Source organism: Marmota flaviventris, chromosome 3, assembly GCF_047511675.1.
Source record: "Marmota flaviventris isolate mMarFla1 chromosome 3, mMarFla1.hap1, whole genome shotgun sequence".
Lineage (NCBI taxonomy): Eukaryota > Metazoa > Chordata > Mammalia > Rodentia > Sciuridae > Marmota > Marmota flaviventris.
Window position 1 is genome coordinate 2846729 of NC_092500.1, and position 26142 is coordinate 2872870.

Sequence of the window (26142 nt, forward strand, 5' to 3'; positions counted from 1 at the left end):
GAGGACTTTATGTAAAACAAAGAAGTCACTTTCTGTGACAAGCAGAGCCACACATTGGAATTCCAGCAGTTGGGTGTTGGTGCGTCCTACTGTGTGCCATCCTCCAGAGAGCTCAGGGAGCAAGTGGGCCCGAGCAGGAAACCAGCTCAGGCCCCCAGTCCCCAGGGAAGGGAGGGGTCCAGAGAGGCCAGACCCTGCGGACAGCACTCAAGGTCCTTGGAGGGAAGGGGCCTGGAGTCACTGGGACCCCCACCCGCCCGGCCACAGTCCACACGGCACAAACCGGAGCCCATAGGAGAAAAACAATGTGATTCCATGAAAGTTGTTTTAAATCTGAATGTGAAGGAATTTGCAGGGCAACCAGGCATAGTGGCACGCACCTGTAGTCCTGCCTTGCAGGAGGCCCAGCTGGGAGGGTCACTTGAGCCCAGGAGTTCAAAGCCAGCCAGAGCACACAGCCAGACCCATCTCAAAAACCAAAGGCATGGATGGAGTTGGGAAACGTCATGCTAAGTGAAGTTAGCCAGTCCCAAACTCCAAAGGCCAAGTGTTCTCTCTGATAAGTGGATGCTGATCCATAATGGGGGGGGGGGGGGGCGGGCAGGGGAAAATGAGGGACTTTGGGCAAAGGGGAGGGTGGGGTGGGGAGGGGGAATGAGGGCAGGAAAGATGGTGGAATGAGATGGACATCAATACCCTAAATACAAGTGTGACTGCACATATGGTGTGACGCTACATCATGTACAGCCAGAGAAATGAAAAGTTGTGCAACAATTGTGTACAATGAATCAAATGCACTCTGTTATCATGTATACCTCATTAGAACAAATAAATAATTTTTTAAAAAAAGGCAAACAGGGAGAGCGGTTTGCATCTTAAACCAAGTGCTAACTCTTTTTACTTCTTCATTTAAACAAAAGAGTCCTTCAGATCAATAAGACCAAAAACACAACAGAAAATGATCAAAGGATACGAACAGTCTACTAAAAAATACTAATGGGTCTTAAACATATTAAAAATGTTCAGAGTCACCCGCACGACACACGCACCATCCTGACATCAAAACTACAGGAGCTACCGCCCAGCCCAGACCTGCAGTCAAGGTGCTCCTGCACAGCGCTGGGGACGGGCTTGCAGGGTTTGGCTGGGAAAGTGTGAACTCTCCAGGTACTTCAGAGGAGGGAGGCTTAATGGGGGATTACAGGCTCACAGAGCTGTTGGGAGAGTAAAGGTCAGGAGCGCGGGAAGCACTCAGAATCCAAACAGCGTGGGCACGGGGGAACCCCCCTGCCGACCTGCGTTGCGTCTCTCGTGGCAGTCTTGACCTCGGGTTGCGTGTGCAGGGAAGTCGAGCTGTCCCACGTTTGTATGACCGTGACTTCACAGTGACCTGAGGCAGCTGGGCCTGAAGGCCCCCAGTGGAACCCACCCGGCCTTCCCTGAAGGGCAGCATTATCTCCAGCATCATCACAAGTTGGCATCTCTTTCGATGGGTGTCCAGATATCACGCCTCACCGGGCCCCCACTGGCCGAAGCCAACAAGATCCCTGGTGACAGCGGAGGCAGGCGGAAGTCGTCTGGGGGCCCTGATCCTGGGAAGCCGAGGGGTGCACCCACAGGGGGAGGAACAGCAGATACGTAGGGGAAAATGGTCACCCGGTACAACCCTGTGGGTGGCACCACCATCGATTCCCCTCCCAGCAGGAAGGCAGGAAGTTATCCTACAGGACCTTAGCACAGGGCCAAGGACTCGAGGGAATGCTGTTCCCGGCACTGTTCGCGCTGTCCAAAGACTGGGAATGCCACAAGTGCCCCCAGGTAGGACGGGTAGGCTCGGTTATGATCCATGTCCCCAAAGGCACCAAGATAAAGCATCGAGTCGCTCAGTCCATTCCACGTGTCACATTTGTCTGAAAAGCAGACTCTTGTATAAAAATGAAATCAACCCTTTATCAATGAGCCTGCTCTCTCCCTCGGTAGGGAGGAGGGACGGCGGTGGGAAGAGGGAGGCAGAAGGAGCAAAGCCCACAAGGACAGACGGACCAGGAGCCACTGGCTGCCCTGGCCCTGGTGGCCAGGTGCTCTGCAGGCCAGGCCTTCCCCCCGCCCCCCGCCCAGGCTCAAACCCACACACTCGCGCCCGAAACCTGGAGAAGCCGACGGAGGACCCAGGGGAACAAGGGGTGCTTATGCCTGGCCCTGCCCCATGTTCCAGAGACAGGCCAGCAGGAGGACAGCTCACACACTGCCGGTGGCTGCTGCCTACTGCTGTCCTGTCACCCAGGCGGGCAGCCCCGTGGCCACTAGAGAGGAAGCACACAGGAAGAGTAAAGGTCAGGAGCTTTGGAAGCACTCGGAATCCAGACTCTGCCTGGCCGAGCCGACTCAGGACCACTTTCTGAAAAGAAGGATGTGGTCCCATTTTATATCCACGTTAGAAATATCGAGAGATGGTTCCTCGTCCAGGTGAGAATCCAGTCATCCAGGCAGCCTCGCGTTGCAGGGGACAGGAGAAATGGGCACCGAGTTCTCAACAGCCATTTGGACGGAGGAGTCAGCACCGTGGGGGTTCACAGCACCTCTGGGAATCGGAGCAGAAGACCATCATCACCAAAACACTGGCGGGGGGGGGGGGGGGCTCTTGCCCCTCCCAGAGTTATTCTAACAACAAAAAGCAGAAGAAAACTAAATTTCCAAAAATCGCCCAACGCGCCGTCTCACGGTTCTCGGTCATCACGCGTTTTGGTTACGCAGGCTCCAGCAGCGTGAAAACACTCGCAGAACAAAGTGGAACAAAGCAGGTCACCAACAGCCCTGTGTGCTCTGAGCACAGTCTGTGCCAGTCACCGGAGCCCCGGGGCCGGGGCAGCACCCAGGGAGGTGCCCTGCTTCTGGGGAAGCTGGCCACGGGTCCCTGCAGCTCTCCACACAGCAGACCGGTCCCAGGGAGCAGGGGCCTGCAGCCCCTGGATGTGGGATGCGCCCCGCCACCCAGCAAGGCAGCACTGCACCCTGCTGCAGCCCAGGAAACCCACTGGCAGCAGGCGTCGCAGGCAAAACTCCCTCAACTATTGAGTGTCGGCCCAGGACTTGAAGCCAGGTCTGCTGGGCTCTGAACCGTCTCTCCACCACCCCACGCAGGGTCTCAGCAGCTCCCAGCCCCCATGGGTCTCCAGCCGTGAGTAGCACCTGCTGACCGCTGTTTTCAGATCCATCTGATCTCCATCCTATTCCAGGTCGGGATTTGACGAGATTCCGATGCCTTGCCAGGTCCGTTTGTATTGCCTGAAGACATTTCCTCACGGATCCAAGAGCCCCACCCCCATGGTGGGTCCAGCCTGGCTTCTGAGCGACTCCGATTTATTTTCGCGTGGCACACTGACCACAGGACAAGTCTGGTGGCACAGCCTGGGCCAAGATGTGCCACAGAAGGAGGGGCCAGCGGGCTGCGCAGGGAGGGCCCGGCAGGCTCCCCCTCAGGGAAACGATGCCCAGAACATCGTTCTGGGGAAGGAGGGGACACAGAGAGCCCCCCACTCTTGTCCCGGCTGCCTCTCTGCTCACTCTTTCCTCCCACGAAGGACTGGACAAGTCCAGGGGCAGAAGAGCAGCACCGGCCTCCTCCACAGACCCTCGGGCTCCTTCTCAGCGTGCAGTGGCGGCTGCAGCGCCGTCTTAGTCTGCTTCCTGCTGCTGTGACAGAAAAGCCACCAATTGGGCAATTCATGGAGTAATTTATTCCTCACGATTCTGGAGGCCGGGAAGGTCCATCCTGAGCGCCAGCCTCTGGCAAGGTCCTTCCTGCTAGTCGTCTCTGTGGCGGACGGCATCTAGTGTGGCCCAGAGCAGGAGGGAGAGAGCTCACTGCTGGATGACCACCCACAGCAACCCACCCACTTCCTCACGGCTGCCCCAGTCCCTTCCCCGGGAGAAGCCCTCGTGACCTCATTGCCTGTCATAGGCCCCAGCTCCTAAGTCACCATGCTCTTACATGTCAATGTGAATGTGAAGGGGACCTCCAAGAACCCCTCTCCACCAGAGGTGGAGGGTGTCCACCCCTTAATCTGGGCTGGACTCAGACTTGCATTTTTCTGATAGAATGCGGTGGAAATGAGGACACGGTTCCTGTTCTGAGCCTGCCCCTCGGGAGGCTGTGTTCTCTTGGAACCTGCCTCCCACGGGGACAGCAAGGCTGGGGCAGCTGAGGAGAGGCCCCATGCTCTGACAGCCACAGACCCGGACTAGAGCTGCCTACCTAAGGCTAAACCCCAATACTCGTATGAGCATAACGGTGGGGACACTCAGAAATGTGCCTGGCATCTGGCAGCCCACGCTGGCTCCTCGGGGAGGCTGGCCCCCTTCCCCGTCCCTCCCTCTCCTTCTGCAGTGCCCACCTGCAGGGCGAGGGTCTTGGGGTTTTCACAGTCTCATCCTTCCCTAGAGGGCAGGCCGGGGCCTCAAGCTCATCTGCCCTCCAGCAACCACCAGGGATAGGGCCCAAGACCCAAAAGTGGCCGAGGGGAGACAGCAGCCCTGACTGAGCCTCTGGCCCAGGCTTCGTGGTCCAGCCCAGGTGGTGGAGCAGGCCTTGGGCTGGGGCGGGGCTCCCACCAGCTGTGAAATGACACGTCCCACCTGGCTGGTGCTTCTGAGTCACCTCCCCAAAGCCGAGGCGTGAGGGCAGGAGAGGCTGCCAAGCACTCTCAGAACCCGGGCTCGACCCCTTCAGAGACGGAGTCCCGCCACAGGTGCCGGGGTCTGACACTCAGGCGATGTTCAGGGGAGAGCGTGGGGACGCATGTCCAAGGGCCACGGCTGGAGAGCAGGGCTGGGCAGCTGTGAAAGAGCAGGGCCAGGCCGAGGCGGGAGCTTCCTGGCTGGGCCCCTGCAGGGCTGTCGGGACGGGGACGGGGGACAGACATACAGGGGCTGGTGAAATCACTTCCAATCATCCGAGGACAGTGAAGGTACAAGAGAGCTTCACTTCAGTGTGAAATCCTTACTTTCAAGTCTCACACTGAAAAAGCCTTCATTTTCAAGTTGAATGTGGGATTTGTTGAAAAATAATCGAGAGCATCTTCCTCCCAGGACTTCTCTTTAAAGCCGATCAATAAATCACTCGGATGCGTTAACATAGATTAACCAACGCAGCGAGCCAAGCCGGGTGAGCTCCGAAGCCCAAGGAGGAACCCGAGGTCTGCAGTCCCAAGGTCTGGGGTGACCGGAGGCTGGTTGCTGCAGCAGCCTGAGTCAAGGGGAATGTGTGACACCCACCTCAGGACCGCCGCTTTCCGGAGAGTTCCTTCCTGCAGACCTCTGCTCCTCAGCCTGCGCTTGGAGTGAGGAGGAGGCAGGGGGGGAGGGAAGGACAGGGAGGGAAGGAGACAGCAAGGTGCCCAGCAGGGCGGCCACTCCAGGATGGTCTTCCAGAGTCTGCTGGGCTCCCTCGGCAACAGAGAAGGGCACAGGGCCACCAGACAGCTGCATCCTGTCCTCAGGCTCCAGCTCCACAGGTCCCATCAGAGGACCCACACACTCCATCACACACACTCACACACTCACACACACACTCACAATGCTCACATGCTCTCATACACACAGAGCACCATGCACACACATACGCACACACAGCCAGACACCCACACAATCTGACACACATTCACATGCACTCACACACACGCATACACACTCACAATGCTCATTCACACGTACTCACACACACATGAGAGTACCACACACAAATACGCACACACAGCCAGACACCCACACACTCTAACTCATACTCACACAGACTCACACACACGCGCACACACACACACACACACAATGCTCACACTCTCACACACTGACACGCACTCACACGCACATACTCACACACACACAACCCAGCCCGTGCACCCCTGAGGCCTCAGTGGCTCTGCTCAACCTGCCCCTGAAGAACGGGCTTGGACCTGCAGAGCAGCCATGAACACAGGACCAAGACGCTGACTCGAGGCCCTAGGACTGGGCTGAGGACCAGGCTCGCCAGGCTGGATGGACTTCAGTCAGACAGCAGACTGAACCGTCCCCATGGAAGTTCTTTTCTCCAAGCCCAGGCCCAGGGAAACATCTAGGAGGAGCCTGGGAACACCAGCTTCAGTGCCGTCCCACCACATGACCACCAGCCACCAAACCAGGCAGGTCCCAGCAGAAGAGACCGGGGTGCGGGCACAAGTGTCTGAGCCCGGGGCAGGCGGCCTGTTGAGCAACCCCAGCCCTGGCGCCCCACTCTAGATGAGAGAAAGGCAAGCAGGTGCCCCACCATCCTCCTCTGCTGCGGGGACTCGGAGTTCAAGGTGAAGGGAGCACAGACGGCCCCCGAGGGAAGCAGCCGCCTGACCCACCGCTCCACAGCTGACCAAGGGCGTCCTGACGGCTGCGTCAGACCACGGGGAGCGTGGTGATCACAGTAGAACCGGCAGAAAGCAAAATGTGCCATTTGGACCACCCCAAGGGCACGTTCCTGTGGCAGTAAGTCCATCCACCTGGCTGTGCAGCCGTCCCAGCACCCCTCACGGAGCTTTGTCTTCCCAAACTTGAACTCGGCCCCATGGAACACAGACCCCCTCCCCTGCCCAGCCCCGGCACCCCCACTCCACCTCCCACCTCCATGAACACGGCTGCTCTAGGGACCTGGGGCTGGTGGACTCACGTCATCAGCACAGTGTCCTCAAGGCCAGCCACATTGAGGCCTCTGCCAGAACTTCCCTCCTTTTAACGGCTGCATAGTGATCCACTACAGATAGACCACACTTTGTCACGGACACACCGTGGCCTCCTTCTCTAGGCGATTGTTGATACTGCTGCTTTAGACGTGGTGCAGAAATGCCTGCTGACAATCTGCCTCCAATCCTCTGCACGTGCCATTGGCCGACTTCACGCTCTGCTCGACAAGGAGGCCCAGATGGCAGGTTGAGCATTATTTTCGGGTACATTTGTGTCTCTGGATGAGACTGGCATGGGAACCTGTGGGTGGGGAAGGACGGAGGGCCCTTCCCACTCTGCAGCATCACCCAATCTGCAGCCTTCAGGAACAGAGTGGGGAGGGTGAATTGGCCTCCGCCTGCAGAGCCTGGGCCCTGAGTGGAGCACACCTGGGCCAGGAGCTCCACCTTCAGCCTCCCCAGGCCCAGCCCCAGCCCCGCCCACTCTCCTGGGTCTCCCACCTGCAAACAGAGAAGGTAGAGGTCCTCAGCCTCCGTTACGTGTGAGCTGACTCCTTACCATGGACCTCATTCCAGAACCTCCACCTACACAGACACTCACACTCACACACACACACACTCACACTCACACACACTCACACTCACTCACACTCACTCACACTCTCACACACTCTCACACACACACCCACACACTCTCACACACTCTCACACACACTCACACACACTCACACACACTCACACACACACTCTCACACACACACACTCACACTCACACACACTCACACACACACTCTCACACACACTCACACACACACTCACACTCACACTCACACACTCACACACACACTCTCACACACACTCACACACTCACACTCACACACACTCTCACACACACTCTCACACACTCACACTCACACACTCTCACACACACTCACACACACACTCACACACACTCACACACACACTCACACACACTCACACACACACACTCACACACTCACACACACTCACACACACACTCTCACACACACTCACACACACTCACACTCACACTCACACACACACTCACACACACTCTCACACACACTCACACACACACTCACACACACTCACACACTCTCACACACACTCACACACACACTCACACTCACACACACACTCACACACACTCACACACACACTCTCACACACTCACACACACTCACACTCACACTCACACTCACACACACTCACACACACACACACCCTAGGAGGCCGTTTCTCTAGAAACCCTGACAGGGCACACATGTTACCTACGTAATGCTGTGTGTGCCAGGTGCCATCTCCACACCCGTCCACTGGGGAAACTCTTCGCCTCCCCGGGGAACCTGAGAGGAAACCTGTGTCCCCTGCAGACAAGGGATGAAGCAGACAGAGGTCAAGGAGCACACCAAGGTCAACGGTGCGAAGGTGAGCCCCGGAAGGTGACCCCGGCACCATCATCTGTCCACAGCCCTAAGCAGGCCTGGTGACATCATATGGCTTAAACACCATCTCCTTGGATCCCCTGGAGTGGGTGGGGAGAAACCATGCCCCAAACAGCCAGGTTGGGGTCACCCGTTGGCAACGCCCAGGACCAACATGGGGGACCCAGCCCACCCTGTGGCACAGGCTGACCCTCGCCAGGCAGGTGACCACCGACGCTGGAAACTGAAATGGGTACTTGAGTCATCCTGAGGAACAGCCCTCGGAAGCCCCCCAGCTGCAAATCAGAAGCGGTGCTACCAGAGAATCAGGCTGAGTCCCCCGGCCCGCGTTGAAGACTGACCCCTGGGACACACCCGCAGGAGAGCAGAGAGCTTTATTAAAGGTTAGAACAGGCAGAGAGAGAAAGGGACAGAGGCCCTGGGCAGAGGCAGAGGAGGGGCCCAAGGTAGTGCCAGGAGTGGCGTGTCCCGCCCCCTTTACACATTTTAGATCCCCCCACCCCGCCCCGGCCTCTTCCTGCTCTGGCCTACTGTGACCAGAGGGTGGGCCCAGGCGGAAAGGCGTCGTCCAGGAGCAGAGGTGGGGAAGGAGAGGCCCAGTGGTGCTCATTAACAAGCCCTGGCAGAAGGACGGTCCCCTGGAGGCTGGTAGCCTTGGCAACAGACGAGGAGGGTGTCCTGAGGGCATTAGCTCTGTCTCCAGCAGCTGCTGACCGAGTCCTGGCCCACCCTGTGGCCTTCTGAACTTGACCTCTGCCCTTGCAGCCTTCCCACTCCCAGAGCTCAGGAGCCTCAGCCCCTCTCCACGGCCTCCACCCACTCGGTTTTCCCTGAGACGTCACAGACTCTGTCTCTTTTCTTTCCAAGTGACGTGTCCTGTGCTGATTCCCTCTGCCTGTTTCTCCATTGCTGGGAACTTTGACTCAGTATCGGTGGAGACACTTCACTCTAGTACCAACACCGCCAACTTCCTGACCCGTCTCTGCCCTGTCCCCAGTCAGGACGGGGTCGCCCCTCCCCGTGCATGCTCCTCCCGGTCGGTCCTCTTGGCTCAGCCCATCCCGGCTCTTCACCCCGACCCCCTGCCCTGGGAGGCTGATGCTGGGGGTCACTGTGGGCAACAAATAACTGGGTCTGATCCGAAAGACGGGCCGATTCAGGAGGAAGGAAGATAAAATGCTAACGTCTCCAGAGCCCTTGCCCCTCCTCCTCCACCTGTTGCCAAGGCTACGGGCTCCAGGGAACCCTTCTCCCACAGAGAGCTGTGGGAGTAGTTAATGCTCCTTTCCTGCCCATTTGGGCAGCACAGAGGGCACCCCCGGAAGGCTTCTTTCCCAGATTCTACTTCCTTGGACGCCCAACTCTGGGGCCCCTTCAATTTGGACAAGTCTGTCTCTGTTCTAGCCTTTAAATAAAACTGGCTTTCTACGTTGGCCTCGGCGTTTAGTCTCAGGTGTTCAGTCTTCATCATCTGGGGAAACAGGACTCGGCCCGGACTCTCGTCACCAGCATCACCGTCTCCCTGCCTCCTGGCACCCGCAGGACCTGTTCCTTCCTCCTGTCCAGACCCCCAGGTTCCCAGGACAGTGTGCACTTATTTGCTCAGTGAATAACTATGGGCACCTGCCCAGAGACAGGTGCCGCAGTCTGGCTGGGCACAAAATAACCGGGACGTCACGAGCCACTTGTAGGTTCAAACAGGAACTACTTTATTGCCCGAACCCCACAGGAACTCTCTAGAACTCCACGGAAAACCCGCAAGAACCAACGGGAACTCCGCAAGAACTCAAAAGTAGCAGGCACCCGAGGCAGCAGGAGCCGCCCCACTGCCGGACAGCAGAGGTCCACATACACAGCTGAATACACAGCTTGCCCCAATCCAGGATCACCCAGTTACAGCAATCAGTCACCATCCCAGAGCCCTGAGCTCTCCAGGGATGCACCGTCACTCAGAGTAAAAGAACATCTGGGGTGGAGTGAGCCTTCTCGCCTCCAGCCACCAGGAACCATCCAAACACACAAAACAACCGCTCAGTGTGCTGCAGCCAAGGGCCACGCAGGGCAGATCCCGAGACCCAGGGAGGAGATGGGGCCGAGTCAAAACCACCCGGCTCTCCAGGACAGGGTGGCTGTGCTGATGGGTGGGGACAGGGTCTGGGGGCTGCACAGGCACTCAGACCCTCCCATGAGGACAGGGAGCACAGATCTCCCCAGTGGAAGTTCTACCAGTGTCAGTGGAGAAAGCCTTACAGCTACACCAGCTCTTCCAAAGGAAAGAGAGAAAGGGATATTTCCAAGTTGTGTGTAGGGCTGTGGCTCCTCTGATGCCTTTGACAAAAGAAAATGGAAGGCAAGAAAATCCTATAAAACGAAGTTAAATAAACACTTTCTCAGATAACTAAAAACTGGGAGAATCTGTTGCCAGGAGACCTGTCCTGAAAACAATTATAAAAAGTTCTTTAGGTAAAATAATGATACCAGGAAAAGACAGTTCACAAGGGAATGAAGAACAGCAAAATGGTAAATATGCAAATAGAATCAAAAAACCTTTTTCTGATTTTTAAACTTTCTTTTGAAAACTTACTCTACAGCAAAAATACATATTTGTAGACTGATAACAGACGTAGAGGTAAAATACATAGCACGACTTGCACAACAGAGAGAGAAGGAGGCAAATGCATAAACTGCAAACTCCAAGGCAACCACCAAGTATTGAAAACAAATGTCACAGGCAGAATGCCAATAATGCAGGTAAAGTAGAATCATAAAGAAAAATCCAAAATAAGGCAGGAAGAGAGAGAATCAGTGGGACAAATAAGAAGCAGGGTAGATTTAAACCAACCATGTTGATACTCACATTAAGTGTAAATGCCATTTAGGACGTGATTCATCCACAACAATCTTCTTTGAATTTAAAGTCATGTAATGTAAAATGATTAAAATTAAAAGGATGGAAAATGTATGCCATGAGCAACACCAAGCATCAGTGTGATTTTTAGCAGGGATAAGAGGACCGTCCCTGATGATGAGTGGGTCAGTCCCATAAGTGGGAACAAACCTAAAATCAGAGCTTCAAAGTGCACAGAGCAAAAACTGACAGACCTGTCATCACTGGAGGCCGCAGGACTCTTCACACAGTGATTGTCACAACTGTGGGCACAGCACCAGTGAGCACAGAGAAGACGCAGTTAAACACTGTCATCAACCAGGTGACAGTGGACCTGGGTGACACTCACAGAACCCTCCACCAAGGGCAGGAGAAGCACCTTCTGTCCAAACACACAGAGAGGCCTCAGCAGGACACAGCACACACTGGGCTGCACACCTCCAAACGCCTTAAAGAAATCAAAATGGCATTAAAACACAAATTTCACAAAAACAATTAAATTGGAAATCAATACAAAGAGACTTGGGGAAATCTCTCAAATATTTTAAAATTAAGCAAGATACATCCATATAATCCTTGGGTCAAAGGCGAAATCCCAAAAGATATTGGAAAATGAATTTTGCAGAATTTAAAAAAAAAAAAAAGGAAATTATCCAAATTGGGATGCAGTTAATGCCCTACACAGAGGAAAATTCAGGGCTGTCAATGTTGTTATTGGAAAATTTAAGAGGTTCAAAATTGGTGAGCTTATGTTTCACTTTAAGATGTTAGAGAAAAAGAATGTTAAATATAAAGTAATTAGAAAGAAAGTATAAAGTTTGCAGCAGAAATAAAGTAGACAAAAAAGGAAGATAGAGAAAATCAATAAAATCAAAAAGAAAAATGGAAAATCAATAAAACCAAAATCTGAGATAGATGCAGTCTATCTCAGCGGATGTAGACCACAGAGAGAAGACCCAGCCGCTGGGTCGGGAAGGAAGGATGCCCCATCACTACAGATCGCCACTGTCAGGAGACTCACATGGAAGAGTAGGAAAAACTATGCCAATAAATCCTTCTGCTTTGATGAAATCGACAAACTCCTTGACCCACTCAAGCTACAAAAACTGACTAAAAAAGAAATGGAAAATCTGAACTGCCCTAGAACTATTATAGAAATTAAATCACAATGAAATATCTTGCCACAAAGATCACTCTAAGCTCAGGCAGCCTCACTGAAAAATTTGTTTTACACATTAGGAAAAAGTAAAACCAATTCTCCTGGATTCCTTTCTAGTTGGAGAGAAAAACTACATCTCAATTCATTTTGAAAATCCAGCCTTAACCATTGCTAAAACCTGGCAGACACATCTAACCTGAGTAAAATGTCACACAGTGTCTACAACTATTGAAACACCACATGGCACCCCATCCACATGTACAATTTCTATTTTTATGTATCAATCAAAAATACATTTAAACGTTTTTAAACTTCATAAAGACATTATTTGATATGTACCAACCAATATTTTCCATGAATATAGATGCAAAAACCTTTAGCAAAATCTTAGCAAGTCAAATTCATCAATATGTTAAAATTGGATTCCAGGAATATAAGATTAATTTAACATTTAAAGAGGAAGGTATTCAGTATGTTAATGGGATACAGGGAAAACTCCGCCCTTCTCAACAGATGTAGAAAACCCTATAACACCGTTTAACACCCGTTTCAGATACAATTTTCTGCAAAGTAGGAAGAGAAAAGAACTCCACCAAATAATACAGAGCCTCTGCCAAAAACATGCTGCTGACACAGTGTCAGTGATAAGAACCTACATCCTGGGAGCAAATCTTTACCCCTCCCACATCAGATAGAGCACTAACCTCTAGGGTTTAAAAAGAACTCAAAAAGCTTAAAAAAATAAAAATAATAATAAAAAAATAACCCAATTGATAAATGGGCCAAGGAACTGAACAGACACTCCTCAGAAGAGGACATACAATCAATCAACAAATATATGAAAAATGTTCATCATCGCTAGCAATTACAGAAATGCAAATCAAAACTACTCTAAGGTTTCATCTCACTCCAGTCAGAATGGCAGCTGTTAAGAATTCAAACAACAATAAGTGTTGGCGAGGATGTGGGGAAAAGGCCACTCATACATTGCTGGTGGGACTGCAAATTGGTGCAGCCAACATGGAAAGCAGTATGGAGATTCCTTGAAAATCTGGGAATGGAACCACCATTTGACCCAGCTATCCCACACCTCAGTCTACACCCAAAGGACTTAAAAACAGCCTACTACAGGGACACAGCCACATCCATGTTTATAGCAGCACAATTCACAATAGCTAACCTGTGGAACCAACCTAGATGCCCTTCAGTAGATGAGTGAATAAAAAAAAATGTGGTGTATATACACAATGGAATATTACTCAGCAATAAAAGAGAATAAAATCATGGCATTTGCAGGTAAATGGATGGCGTTAGAGAGGATAATGCTAAGTGAAGTTAGCCAATCCCAAAAACCAAATGCCGAATGTTTTCTCTGATGTAAGGAGGCTGATTCATAGTGGGGTAGGGAGAGGAGCATGGGAAGAATAGAGGAACTCTAGATAGGGCAGAGGGGTGGGAGGGGAAGGGAGGGGGCATGGGGTTCTTAATGATGGTGGAATGTGATGGACATGATTATCCAAATATGAAGACACGAATTGGTGTGAATATACTTTGTGTACAACCAGAGATAGGAAAAATTGTGCTCTATATGTTTAATAAGAATCATAATGCATTCGGCTGTCCTACGTAAATAAAACATAATAATTAAAAAAAAAAAAAAGGAGCACAGACGCCATCCCCGGAGGAGACCAAGGCTAGCCACCTCCATCGCTCCAGCTCAACGTGGGCTGCGGGTCTGGCCGCTGCCCGCAGGTGAGGGACAAAGAAGGAAGGATCCAGGCTGCCAAACCAACTACCCTCCCTCAGACCCCAGCTCCTGCTGCTGGGAGGCGCTCCAGGGTGTGTGCGACGGCGCCAGGGACCGCAGGGAAGAGTAGGCGCCCGCGTGGCAGCGGCGCTCCTGGTGTGCATCTACGCAGACGGGTGCCTCGGTGCGCGGTGCATGGCAGCCACGTTCAGGGCCAGCCTCAGCGCAGCTCGGAGGGCTCCCAGGTGAGCGACGGGCACAGGGGTGCGAACCCACAAGGGAGGGCTGCTCCCCCAGGGGCACAGCAGGCGGCGGGCAGGCAGCGGGCAGGCAGCAGGCAGGCAGCGGCACGCGGGGCCCAGATGCCCCAGGGAAGGATCCAGATTTAGCACCTGCCACCCGCTCCCCAAACACAGAAGTCTAGACAGAGTGGCCCTCCAGTGCCAGCGAGCAGGTGGGGACTGCGCAGGGCTGAGGTCAGCACAGAGACTGGCCCGAGGGCGGGGGACGTTCGGGTGATGGAGACACTCTACATTCTGCTGGTGGTGGCCGCACTCAGAGACGGCTGTCAAAACCCATCCACCGCACCTCAGAAAGGATGGCGTTGCTGTGTGTATAGTAACCCTTAAGGGAGTGGCTTTCAGAGTGACCGAAAGAAGATATGAGAAAGCACAGGAAGAGATGCTCAGCCTCACTGGGCCCAGAGAGTACGTGTCAGAGTGACAAAGAACATCAGTCCACACACACTTAGGAGGCCAGACCCAGGGGGCCAGACCCAGGAGGCTGACAGCACAGTTGGGGGTATCCCGACCCCGTGGTGGTGTGAGACTTCCTAACCTTTCCTTACGAAGCTCAGCAAAACCAGGACTAGGGTGTCCATTTCCAGATCTGTATCCAAGGAAATGAAGACGCACATCCCCACAAAGCCTTTCCCAGAGTGTTTACGCAGCGTCATTCCTAATTGCCGAAAGCTAAAAACGACCCAATACCCATCAACAGGCGGATAAAGAATCACCCGCCTGTATTCACAGCAGCAGAAGCCAGCCGCGAAAGGGTCTGACGAGGAGCACGGGGCACACAGGTCGTGCCCAGCAGAAGCCAGACGCCATGGGGCAGGTGGCACCGGATTCCATTTGTGCAGAACAAAGACCCACCAGCCATCATCTCGGCAAGGAGGATGACGCAACTGCCCAGAAGGAGGCCTCTGGGGACATTCCTGGACTGAGATCCTGCTACTGTGCGTGTGGCATGTGTCAGAACTCGCTGGTCTGTATTCTGCATCCTGTTTAATTTATTGTATGCAAATTGTATCTCAGGGATAAAGGACCAGGAAAAATGACAATCTGAAAATGTGAGGAAGAAATAAATCTAACAAAATGTAAGACGTTTTTATTCAGGAAACCATAAAACATTATTGAGAAATGTGGAAACTCTCAGAAATGGAGAACGCACGCTTGCTTGGGTTGCAGGGCACAACGGTGCACGGATGTTGTCCCTCCACCCTGAAGGACTCTGCACAGCACCAACCAAAATCCCCCCAAAACTTCCTGTGGAAGTTGGCATGCTGGTTCTGAATTTTATGTGGAAACTCAAAAGGCAAGAAGAAACGAGACCCTGTTGACCAGTCAGAGAGGCAGGGGGGTTCCTCTGCCTGCCGCCCACCACTGACCACACAGCCCAGGAGCAAAGTCAGGGCAGGGCTTACCGCCACGGAAGGGAAGGGAGCCAGACGCAGACCCAGCGTGGGCACTCCTGCTCTGCAAAATAACCGGGAGATGAGGCTCTGCGTCCATCGGTCACAGGCACGGGAAATCAAATGACCCCAATCTCCCTCAGACACAAAAATTAACTCCAGACTGAAATCCCAGCGAAAGTCAAAACACTTAAGAAAGCCTTTAAAAGATGTAGAGAACATCTTTGTGACCTTTGGATAGGAAAAGATCTTCCAACAAGATTGAAAATGCAATAACCATAAAGGAGAAGTTGGATACATTTGGCCACATAAAATCTAAGCATTTCTGTTTGTCCAAAAACACCAGCCAGAGAGCCAAGAGGCAAAACAAGCATTCGCAGGAAATATTTGCAGCACATATAACCGACAAAGACCCCATATATAATATAAAGAAGGCACTCCTGCAAGTTCAGGAGGAAAGTGCGTCGGACACTTGAGCAAGGACATCCTGAAGCACATCAGCCCCCAGCCCGGACCTGCAGGTCACCAGGAAAGCACAAGTTAGACCTTCAGAGGGGAGTCACAACAAACCCCTCAAAAGAGCTGACTGCCAAGACCGGGGGACGCTCACACAGCACCTCTACAGGGAACCATCGGGAAGAGTTCGGGATGTCCCAGAAAGTCAAGGGCGTACTTCGTACTCCATCGCCAACAAGTGTGCTCCCAGGTTTCCATTTAGAGGGAAAATCTGCAGGAACATGGCAAAACCCAAATGTTCTTCAACAGCAAAACAGATAAATAAATCTTGATACACAGCAATGAAAAGCAGCGCATTCCAGATGCACACAGCATAATGGATCCATCTTCAAAACAGCGCGTTGAGTCAAACAAGCCAAACGCAAATATACGGACCGCTTCGTTTCATCTACATAAATATTTAGGTCGTGCAAAACGGAGCCGTAGTATTTAAGGATACCGACCCATGTGGCAATGCTATGACATGCTATAAAACAAAATCAGCTCCATAATCAGGAAGCGACTGCAATAAAAAGGTGGGGTACATAGAACACGGCCCTCCGCCTCTGCAGGCCTGCATCTGTGGACGGAGCCAAACTCCCCTCCAGATGCTTGGGGGGAAAATCCTGCTCTTCTTGAACATCACACAGACAGTATTTTTCTCGTCATTGTTCCCTAAACGGTACCTTACACCTTCGGTCCACACTGCGATTCCCGACGGCATTCCCAGGGTGTCGGACTTGCTCTAGAGAAGCCGACGTAGGCAGTAGGACCGCCCCACCCCACAGCCACAGGCTGTGCCACAGACTTCAGCACCCACCGGCCTGGCATCTGCAGGGGTCCCCAAATCAAGTTTCCCTTGTGTTTTCTTTGGTGGCAGAAGGGGAGGCAGGCCAGGGGTGGTCCTGGTGGCCGGCCGGGAGTAGAAGGCAGGCCCCAGCTGGAGACCCTTCAAGGTCAAGGGAGGCTTCTTTCCTGGGAGGGGACTTGTGTAGCCCACCTGCAGCTCCCTCTCATGCTCCAGCCGAGCAAGAAGACAGAGAGCCAGGAGGCGGGAGGGAGGCAGGGGAGTCGCCCTGGAGGAATGGAAGCCAGGGCACACAGTGGACTTAGGCCAGCTCAGGTGACTTCGGCAAGCTGGGGTGGACTTAGCTGGATCTTAGTTTCTGGGCAGTTTGTCAGAATATGGGTTCAGGGCAGAAGCTGATAAGCACCGGGAGGGGAGGGGTTTCCTGCCTGGTCCCTTCCCCTTTCTAAGGGTAAGGAGGAAGCAGCCACGGGCTCCACCCTACCAGGGCTTTTGGAGCACTGAGGCTTCTCCACACCCTGGGGCAGGCCCAAGAGCAGGTCTCCCAGGCCCACCCCAGCCGTCTGGGAAGCCCTGCCCAGAGCTACCAGGGCAGTCGAGGTTCCCCAAGCCTGGGAGACCATGAGCGCCAACAGCGCCCACCAGGGTCTAGAGGAGACCACCTGTGCTGGCGGCATCGCGTCCCTGAGGAGAGGCGTATGAAGGAACAGCGTCCCTGTCACCAAAGGGAACCTGGACCCCCTCCCAAGAGTGAAACGCTAGTGGCCAGGCTCAGATGGAGATGTGCAGACAGTGCGGCTGCAGGGAGGGAAAGAAGGAAGGATTTATTCTGAAAACTCCAAGTTCAAGTTCTCATATGCAAAATACGCCTACAGATCTGAAATGGTGAAATCAGGGAACTCGGTAAACACCAGCTGCTCTGCACCCAGCTGTCTTCAGCTTGCTCAGAGAAACAGGGTCAGACGCCCAGCACCGCTCCTCACAGCCGAGCACCCGCCACCCCAGGAGCGCTGGGCTTCGGCACTGCGTCCACAGAGCTCCCGCTTTGCAAATGTCCTGAGACAGTCACTGGCTTCAGAAAGAGCTGACTTCCCGGACATCTTTGAGCGCCAAGATGAACTTATTCGAAAATTGCAAGAAACACAAGAAAATATGAAGATGTTTAATGATAAAGTTTATGGACTCAAAGCAAAAATGTCATCTTTGGAAAAAATACAATACAGCTCATGATGGTGTTCAGTGGGGGTTCTCATTCGAATCCTAGGAAGAGTTATGAACGTTCTGGAAGCACCATCTGTGGACGGCAAGGAAAACGTCATCGTTATTTTGAAATATTTGATATAAAAAGTTCAATTAAATTCAAAATCCATTTTCATCATCACAAAAAATTTCAACATTATATTTGTTAATGAAAGGAAAGGATGAGTCGTACCCTGGGAGACTGAGGGCCTCCAAGTTCAACTCCGAGAGACTCGGCTGTCTCAATTCGGGTCCGTGGTAGGAGAGATTCTGCCACGGCCATCAGGGGTCTAGGGCCACTTGTCCCAGCCACTTGCTGGAGTTTCCTAACAGCCATGGGGGTGGGGAGGTCTACCCAGAAATTCCCTGGGGCCATTTCAAATGCCTCCAGCCCCAGCACTGTCCCCAGGGAAGACAGGACACAGCAGCGACCGCTGTGTCCCAAGGCCCATTCCAGGGACCCTGAGCCTCCTGAGCCCTGAGGAGACCTGGAGCACCCCACAGAGGGCGTCCCCTGTGTGTCTCTGGTGGTGTCTCGTGGAGCCCAGGGGTCTCACCTTCGCCACTAGTGCTTAGGGCCCCCCTGCAGGCGGGGAAGCTGAGGCCCCGAGAGTCGGCCTCACAGTGAGGGCTGGGGCTGGGTAGCCTCGAGTTAGTGTGATTGCTGAGCCCCCAGGGTGGGGCCAGTCTGGGCCATGACCTGCCGTGCCAGGCCCTCAGCCCCACCCTGCTGCCCGCAGCACCTCGACATCCATCGGGCGGGAGGCCACGGCTTTTGCAGGAGCAGCTGAGGGTCAGGCAGGGCCAGCAACGTGCCTGCGTCACAGCAAAGCAGACGTCTGGCCTGGGAAGGGAGCTGGGGAGCCCGGGCCACACGCCCAGCTCTGGCACACAGCCACCGACTCCTGAGGCCTCAGCAGAGCGAGGGAGGCAGCCATCACCAAGCCCAGGCTCAGAGAGGGCGGGCCCATCGCACAGCCAGCATGCCCCCAGGGAGCTGGGACAGACGCAGTGACAACACAGTGCGGCAAGGGCTGCAGCGCCCAGGGGACACGGGGCCCGACCCTGGGGAAGAGACGCTTGATGGGCAGCCACGGAGCAACCAGGTGTGGCCGGGTCATCGGTCAGCCTTGCTGCCTGACAAATGGGTGCAGAACCCAGACACCTCCAGCCAGAGACCCCGGTCCCCACACCCTGGGTCCTCAGGCCCCGCAGCCCGGCTGACCAGGCTGGCTCAGTAGGACAGTTCTGCAGCAGCAGCAGGTGTCCAGGCTGGGTCTTCGTGAGGGCCGGGGGCAGGGTGCTCCCTGAGGGCGCCTCCTGGGCCCAGGCTGAGGGCACAGAGCCCACCCTGCTGTGGAGTAATGAGCAGAGGGGCCAGGGCAAGCTGGACCTTCAGAATGCAGGTGCCAGGGCCCCCATTCCCGGGGTGGGAGGAGGGGCAGGGACTGGGAAGAGATTCCCAGCATGTTCCAGAGTGTTCCAGAGACAAGAGGAAAGAGGAGGGCAGGAGGAAGTGAGCCCCCTGGAGAGCCAGGCCTTCGGGGGGCTCCCAGTCCACAGCAGGGAGAGTTTGGAAGGAGGATTTGGGGGCACAGGGACCAACGGCTTGTTCCATGTGGTCTTGGGGCCAGAGAGAGCCAAAGGCAGAAAGAGCCCGGCTGCTCCCCGTGAGCCTTGTCCCCCTGCCACCTTGGGCTGCAAGGACAGGACAGGGGCCTCCCCCTGAGCCCTGGTCTCCAGGAGAACACGGGCAGTGGCCTTGCTGACAACTGAGAAGCCCGCGGTCTCTCCTCTCACCCCTAGATGCCCAGCGGTGGAGCGACGCAGAGCAGGGCTCCACGCGCAGCCTCACTGGGTCTCCGGGCAGACCCCACCCCCAGCTCGGTGTCTCCAGCACACCTATCACGGCACCAGACGGTAATTAACTCCCCAAACCTCCAGAGGAGGCCAGTCTCCTCTGATTCTCGTCAAATCCCCTTAATTATGAGCTTGCAATTGGCCTGCTCACCGACTCGGCCAGGGAGGTGGCCGGCTTCTGCTGCTCCAGGTGAAAATAAGTGAAATGAGCCCAGGGTGTCCAAAAAGAAGTGGGCTTCGTGAAACAGACTCTTGCTCAGAGATCAACGAGGGCCTGAGCCCGGCTCCGGGTGGAGCCCCTGACCACCAGGCCCCGCCCACCCCCTGACCCACTCCCGGGAGATCCTACCCCTGGCACCACCCCCACGGGAGCACCAAGGGCCGCAGAGCCCTGCGCCTCACCTGGGCCTGGCAGCTCCCCGGGGATGAAGTGGAAACTCTCAGAGGGGTGGCCCTGTGACTGGCTCCCCCTGTCACACCCGGCCCAGTGCTTTGTCCATGTGAAGACTGGCCTTTTGGAGGACCCGAGGCCAGAGGCAGCAGAAGCAAGCTGGATTCCTGCTCCCACCACCAGGAGGCCCAAACAGCCCAGCCAGGGTCAGCCAGGCCTGGCCCAGACCAAGGGCTGATAATGGTGGCCTCTCTGAGGTAGGAAGGGGAGGCTGGTGTCCACACAGGCCAGCGGGTGCAGAAGCCACTCACTCGGCCTCTCACCATGGAGTGGGCTCAGGACCCCACCCAGGCCTGGACACCCAGCAGCTCCCTGTAACTGGAGGGTCCGTCATGAGAGCTGGTGCTCAGTGAAGCTGGTGCCCAGGCAGTGTCCCCGCCAGGCCACCTGTGCTCACCTCCACTCCAAGAAGTGCCAGGAATAGCGGCCCAAAGCCCACCCTAGAAGGACCCCAGCCATGCCCCAAGTGACCCCAGGGCTCTCGGGCCCAGAGCGAGGCTGCCTCTCCACAGGACAGGGGTCCTTCTGATCTGGCCCCACTCTACCTTCCATACCATGGAAACCCTCCTGGACTCACCACTGCTTTTGGCACCCCAGGCACACACAGCCTGCTCCCCGCCAACCCCGCCAGCTCCCGCCAAGCTCCCAACAAGCACCCGCCCACCTCTAGCAGCCAGCCCCAAGCGCCCCTCCCCACGTCCTTCCCTGACGACCACTGGCCATTGCCAATGCCCTGCCATGTCCCCAGAGGATGTCAGTGCTGCTCAGGGTCTCAAGTCGGAGCTCCGAGCCTCAGTGTCCCCACCTCTAACATGGACGTGAGTTTGGAACCTTCCTCGCTGCACTGTCACAGGATAAAGGCCATCTTGGGAGGGACGGTGCTCGTGTACATGCTGCAGGTGATGAAGGACAGGCAGGACGGGCCCTCAGAGGCTGTGCAGCCCCCACAGGGGGGCCAGGGCCCAGGCAGCCCCGCTCTGCCAAACCAGTGCCCCGCGCCGGGTTTTCCACCTTCCACCTGGACACTCTGAGCTGCCTGGATGCAGCCTCCCAGCCGGTCCCTGTGAGATAATTAGCCCGTGGCCCGCAATCTCTGCATTTTGAAATTCATCCTGAACTCTCGCAACCCGCTGGGCTTCATTTCAAATGCCCGTGCTCCTCCGTCTTCCAAGCTGCCTTCATTAATTCTCACACCAGCCCGGGCACAGCGCCCGCCTCTCCTCCCAGGGCCGCCGCCGCTCAGCCCTGCAAATTGATCGGTGCCCCCTCCTCCCCGGTGTTTGCACAACGGGAGATGGCCCATGTGTCCACGACCCAACGATTCCTCCTTTCCCGTCAATTTGCAGAAAGCTCGGCTCTGCGGCGGAGGAAGGTGAGGTGGGATTAATTGGCAGAGCTGAAGAGGACCGTCTTGCCCCAGAGTGGGCGAGAGGCCGCGGACACGTCGCCGTTTAATTGGTTACATGTGACCCCATCCTCTTTTTTTTTACTTAATTCTAACTTTTAACATTTGAAGCCGCATCAATATTAATTACTGCTGACTGTCTCTGAGTCACCTCTCACCCGGGAAAGGCCACGTCCATTTCTCAAAGGGAGGAAGATAGACTTGCTGAGCGCCAGGGCCGGGAGCGACCTTGGAGCGCCCGACAGTCTGCAGGTGTAGCCTCGTCCCCACAGTGGGATTCGAGCCTCAGCCTCCACCAGGCACCACGGTGCCATCTCCTGTCCCACGTCTATCGTCACCTCTTCATTTCAAAGGGAGGAGGGACAAAGCCACCCGTTTTGTCCTCGATCCTCTGGCGTTTCTCAGGGGCTCTGGAAGGATCATTTCTTGACTCTCCCGAGGGGCGGAGTCCAGGACTGCCACAGGGGATAGCCCACCCTCGGGCTGCTCCTGAAGGAGGTGCTGAATTGGCTCCTGGACCCTGGAGCCGTCTGGGCGGGGCACCGGGAGAGGAGTCCTGCTCCACCGCAGCTCACCATGGGTCAGGACCCCACCCAGACCCTGGACACCCAGCTGCTCCCTCTAACTGGAGAGTCCACCATGAGAGCTGGTGCCCAGGCAGTGTCCCCGCCAGGCCACCTGTGCCCACCTCCACTCGCCCACCATCAGGCACAGGCACTGAAGACCCCGTTGACTCTCAAGGCCCAGAGGAGCCCGTGTGCTCATGAGTGGGACAGGGCCCCTGCAGCCACTACCTACAGGGACTGCACTGCCACCTCGCAGGGTGCCCCCAGGTCCCTCTGACTCATGCGCCTCTGTGGGCACAATACAGAGAGACACAGAAAAGACCCTGAAGTATGGCTGAAGCGCAGGCGTAGAGCCACGGGCACCGCAGCCTGGGGACTTCCAGGCCACGGCAAAGCCTGGCCCAGTCCCCATCTTCAAGTACACGGGCAGGCAGGGTCCTCACTCCCCAGAGCCACTGGGGACTGAGCCAAAAGGAAGAGCTTTGCTGAAGGTTGGGGCTGCAGGAAGGAGACAGGGGAGGGGCCGTGTGGGCCCCGAGGCTCCAGGAGGGACCCCCAGCCAGAGCATTCACCCACCTCCCCAGGACCACCGCAGGAACTAGCCGCTCTCTCACCCAGGGCATGACACTGCGTCCCACCCTGCACCCAGACCCCTGCATGTGACCTTATTTGGAAAGAGGGTCATGGCCGTGACGTCATTAGTTGAGATCAGGCCACCATGGAGTAGGTGGGCTCAACGTCCAGGGTGCCTGGTGCCCTTACAGGAGAGACTGAGGCTCAGCCAGAGTCAGAACGTGGTGACAGAGGAGGCCGTGGTGATGCAGCCACAAGCCACAGAGCCTCGAGACGGCCACCAGCTGGAAACCGAGAGGAAGGCCCAGGCCAGGGGCTCCCCCAGCCCTCGGGGAGGGGCACACAGCCCCATCGCACTTTGAAGTCACCTCCAGAGCAAGGGGAAGGCCATCTACAGTTTTCAGCCACAGACTGGGGTTTGACAGCATCCTGAGAAAATTAATATAGTGTCCACGGTAGGAGCTCTGCTGACCACAGGAACAGCTCATGTGAAGTCCATCCTGAGGATAAGCAAACAGAGGACGGAGGTCGACAGGCTGCCCGGCGTGACCAGCTAGCAAGCAGCCTGACCAGACCTGGAACCCAAGCTACCAGCCCTGCTCTGTCCCACACCCCAGCCGGGGCCTCCACGCCATCTGGGGGCGGAGGGCACCATCACACGGCCAGAGGCCCCATGCCCGTGCTCAGGTCACAACGCAGAGGCTCCTCAGGCCCAGAGACACGCTGGGCAAGAGAGCCGTTGGCTGTTCCCAGACAGGCAGGAGGGTCGGGATGGGGTCACCCAGGGTCACCCAGACCAAGTACCTACGAGAGCCAGGCCACTGGTGACACAGGACTGACCCGGCCGTGGGACCAGGGCCTCTGGCCAGACGTGGGAGCCTGATCCACAGCGGGCTCCTCGGCACCTGCCTCAGGTTTCAGGCCTGAGTCTTCCAGAAACTTCCCTCCCTGGCTACCAAACGCGGTCCTTGGAGCCGCCTGCTCTAATTGCGGGCAGCGATCACTCCCACAGTTTCAGGGCCAACAGCTGGGCTAAGTGGCCGTCCCCAAAAGCCATTTCCTGCCTGGCTGGGTACAGAATGTTCTTTTCCTCTAAGTAAAATAAACAGGTCTGAACTCATCGGGCTTTTCTGTTTGCCTCCTCTGAAGCCTTCTAGCTCCTGGGTTTTTATACAACCAAGATTTATCGTGTCGATTCTCCCCAGCGCGGAGTCCCACGATAATGTTAATAGATGGCTAGTTTTGTCGATAAATCCCTCCGGCAGGGGAGAGGAATATCTATTTCAGATGAGTTCTCCAGAGCTGAATCCAGGCTCCGGGCGGTGAGGGCACTCAGGCCGGACGTCTGCACTCCACAGGCAAGGGCACTTCCGCAGAGCCTGGCCCAGGCCCACCCCCGCACCCGCTACCCAGGCACCAAGGCCCACGCTGGGGCAGAGGCGGCCCGGGCACATGCCCCAAGGTGGTGGATCAGAAGGCCGCTCCCAAGTCAGGGGCCGGAGGCCAGAGGGCACTCAGTCCCCAGCCGCTGGGTGAAGGGTCAGTCCTGTGGCCTCTCCTCCGTCCTCACGTCCCCACAGCCCAGGCCACCAGGCATGCTCTCAGGAACAGCACTGACCACACCCTCCCCGATGCTGGAGGCCATGGGGCTGTCCTTGCACCCAACCCCCCTGGGGCCGCTGTGTCCCCTTGGCCTCCGGCTTCCCCCGTCCGTCAGCCCCGAGGCCAAGCACTCGTCCTGGAGACTGCTCTCCCTGAGCCACAGCCCGGGAGCAGGGACAGCCCAGGTCTCCTGTCTAAAGCAACAGGTCGGACAGGGAGCCCTGGCCACCTCTCTCCAGTCCTAGCATCTCCCCTGCTGAGGACACCTGCTGAGGACACCTGGGTTCCTGAGCCTGGCCCAGGGGCCGTCTGCCCAGCATGTTCACGGTCTTCTGTTCCTTGAGGGCCGACCTCACACCATGCAGCCATCCCTGCCGGGAAGACGGCAGCAAAACTGCTGTCCCCAGGGCCTCGTGGGGACATGTGCCCCAGCCAGCCCTGGCCAGCTGTCGGCACCTGGGTTTTGTCCAGCCAGGGGGGCCCCCTGTGCTCTGCCCCTTGCCTGCCTGGCCGCTCCCTGGACAGGGCTGCCACAGAGTCCGGGGAAGGAGGCAGAGAAAAGCAGTCACGGCATCTTTTCTTTGAGAAAAAATAAACCATTGCATCAAAATTCTTTGCTCAGTATGACTCAGGGGGGAGAGACAGGAACACAGAGGTCACCCTGAAAGGGAACCTCTGCTGGCCAGGCCCTGGGCAAGGCCCTCGCAGCCACGCTCACTCTGTGATCCTGCGGCACCCCGGGAAGTGGTTCCCAGCATGGACCGCGCTCGACAGTGCAGCCCAGGGGCAGAGGAGACGGAGCCCCCACGCCCGCCAGGTCCCACCCAGCGCTGGTGCCAGGTGAGTAAAGACGGGGACAGAACGGAGCCAGTGACCCCAGGAGCAGCGCGGCTGGCGCGTCCCCTCCACACTCCAGTCGGGGTTCAGCCCCGAGTGGGCACTGGGTCCACCAGCACCAACAGAATCTGCAGCCCTGGACACGGCACCGAGTCCCTCGGAACCTTACTCTTTCCCCTGGATCTGGGTGGCGCCGCCATCACACGCTCCGCACGGCCTCCCCCAGTTCCCGTTCTGCTCGGCGTCACTTGGCAAGCTCGTCTGTAAGGAAGGACTCACTCTGACAGCTGGGACGGGCCCTCGGGAAGATGGCCGCTGGCCTTCCTCAGGGAGCTGGAGCCGGACTCCCCGTGATCAGTAATGAGAGTTCATGGGCCCGCAGCGCCTGGCGAGGGCCTCGGCAGCTGTGTTCACCCGTCCTTCTGCGTCACCATCAACATCTGGCAGCCTGCTCCTCCTCATCCTGGACGGTGAGGCCCGGGCCACCCTGTGGACACAGCTTGCTTCCCTCACCTCCTGACCCCAGGCCCTGCCTCCCACCCGCCCCACCCGCCCAGCCTCCCCAGGGCGCCCGGACTCCTGGGGCCCGGTCACTCCCTCTCCTGAGTGGCACCTGCCTCCCCACTGACCCCAAGCTCTGTCAGCAGAGT

The 26142-nt window shown here is 56.1% G+C and overlaps 1 long non-coding RNA gene across 1 annotated transcript; it reads right to left on the reverse strand.

Moving 5' to 3' along the window:
• Positions 1–18173: 18173 nt before the first annotated feature.
• LOC139704974 (uncharacterized) lies at positions 18174–25901 on the reverse strand. Its single transcript, XR_011706902.1, has 3 exons — positions 25772–25901; positions 23422–23553; positions 18174–18253 (listed from the first exon to the last, which is right to left on the reverse strand). It is a non-coding gene; the product is annotated as an uncharacterized lncRNA (long non-coding RNA).
• Between the last annotated feature and the right edge of the window lie 241 nt (positions 25902–26142).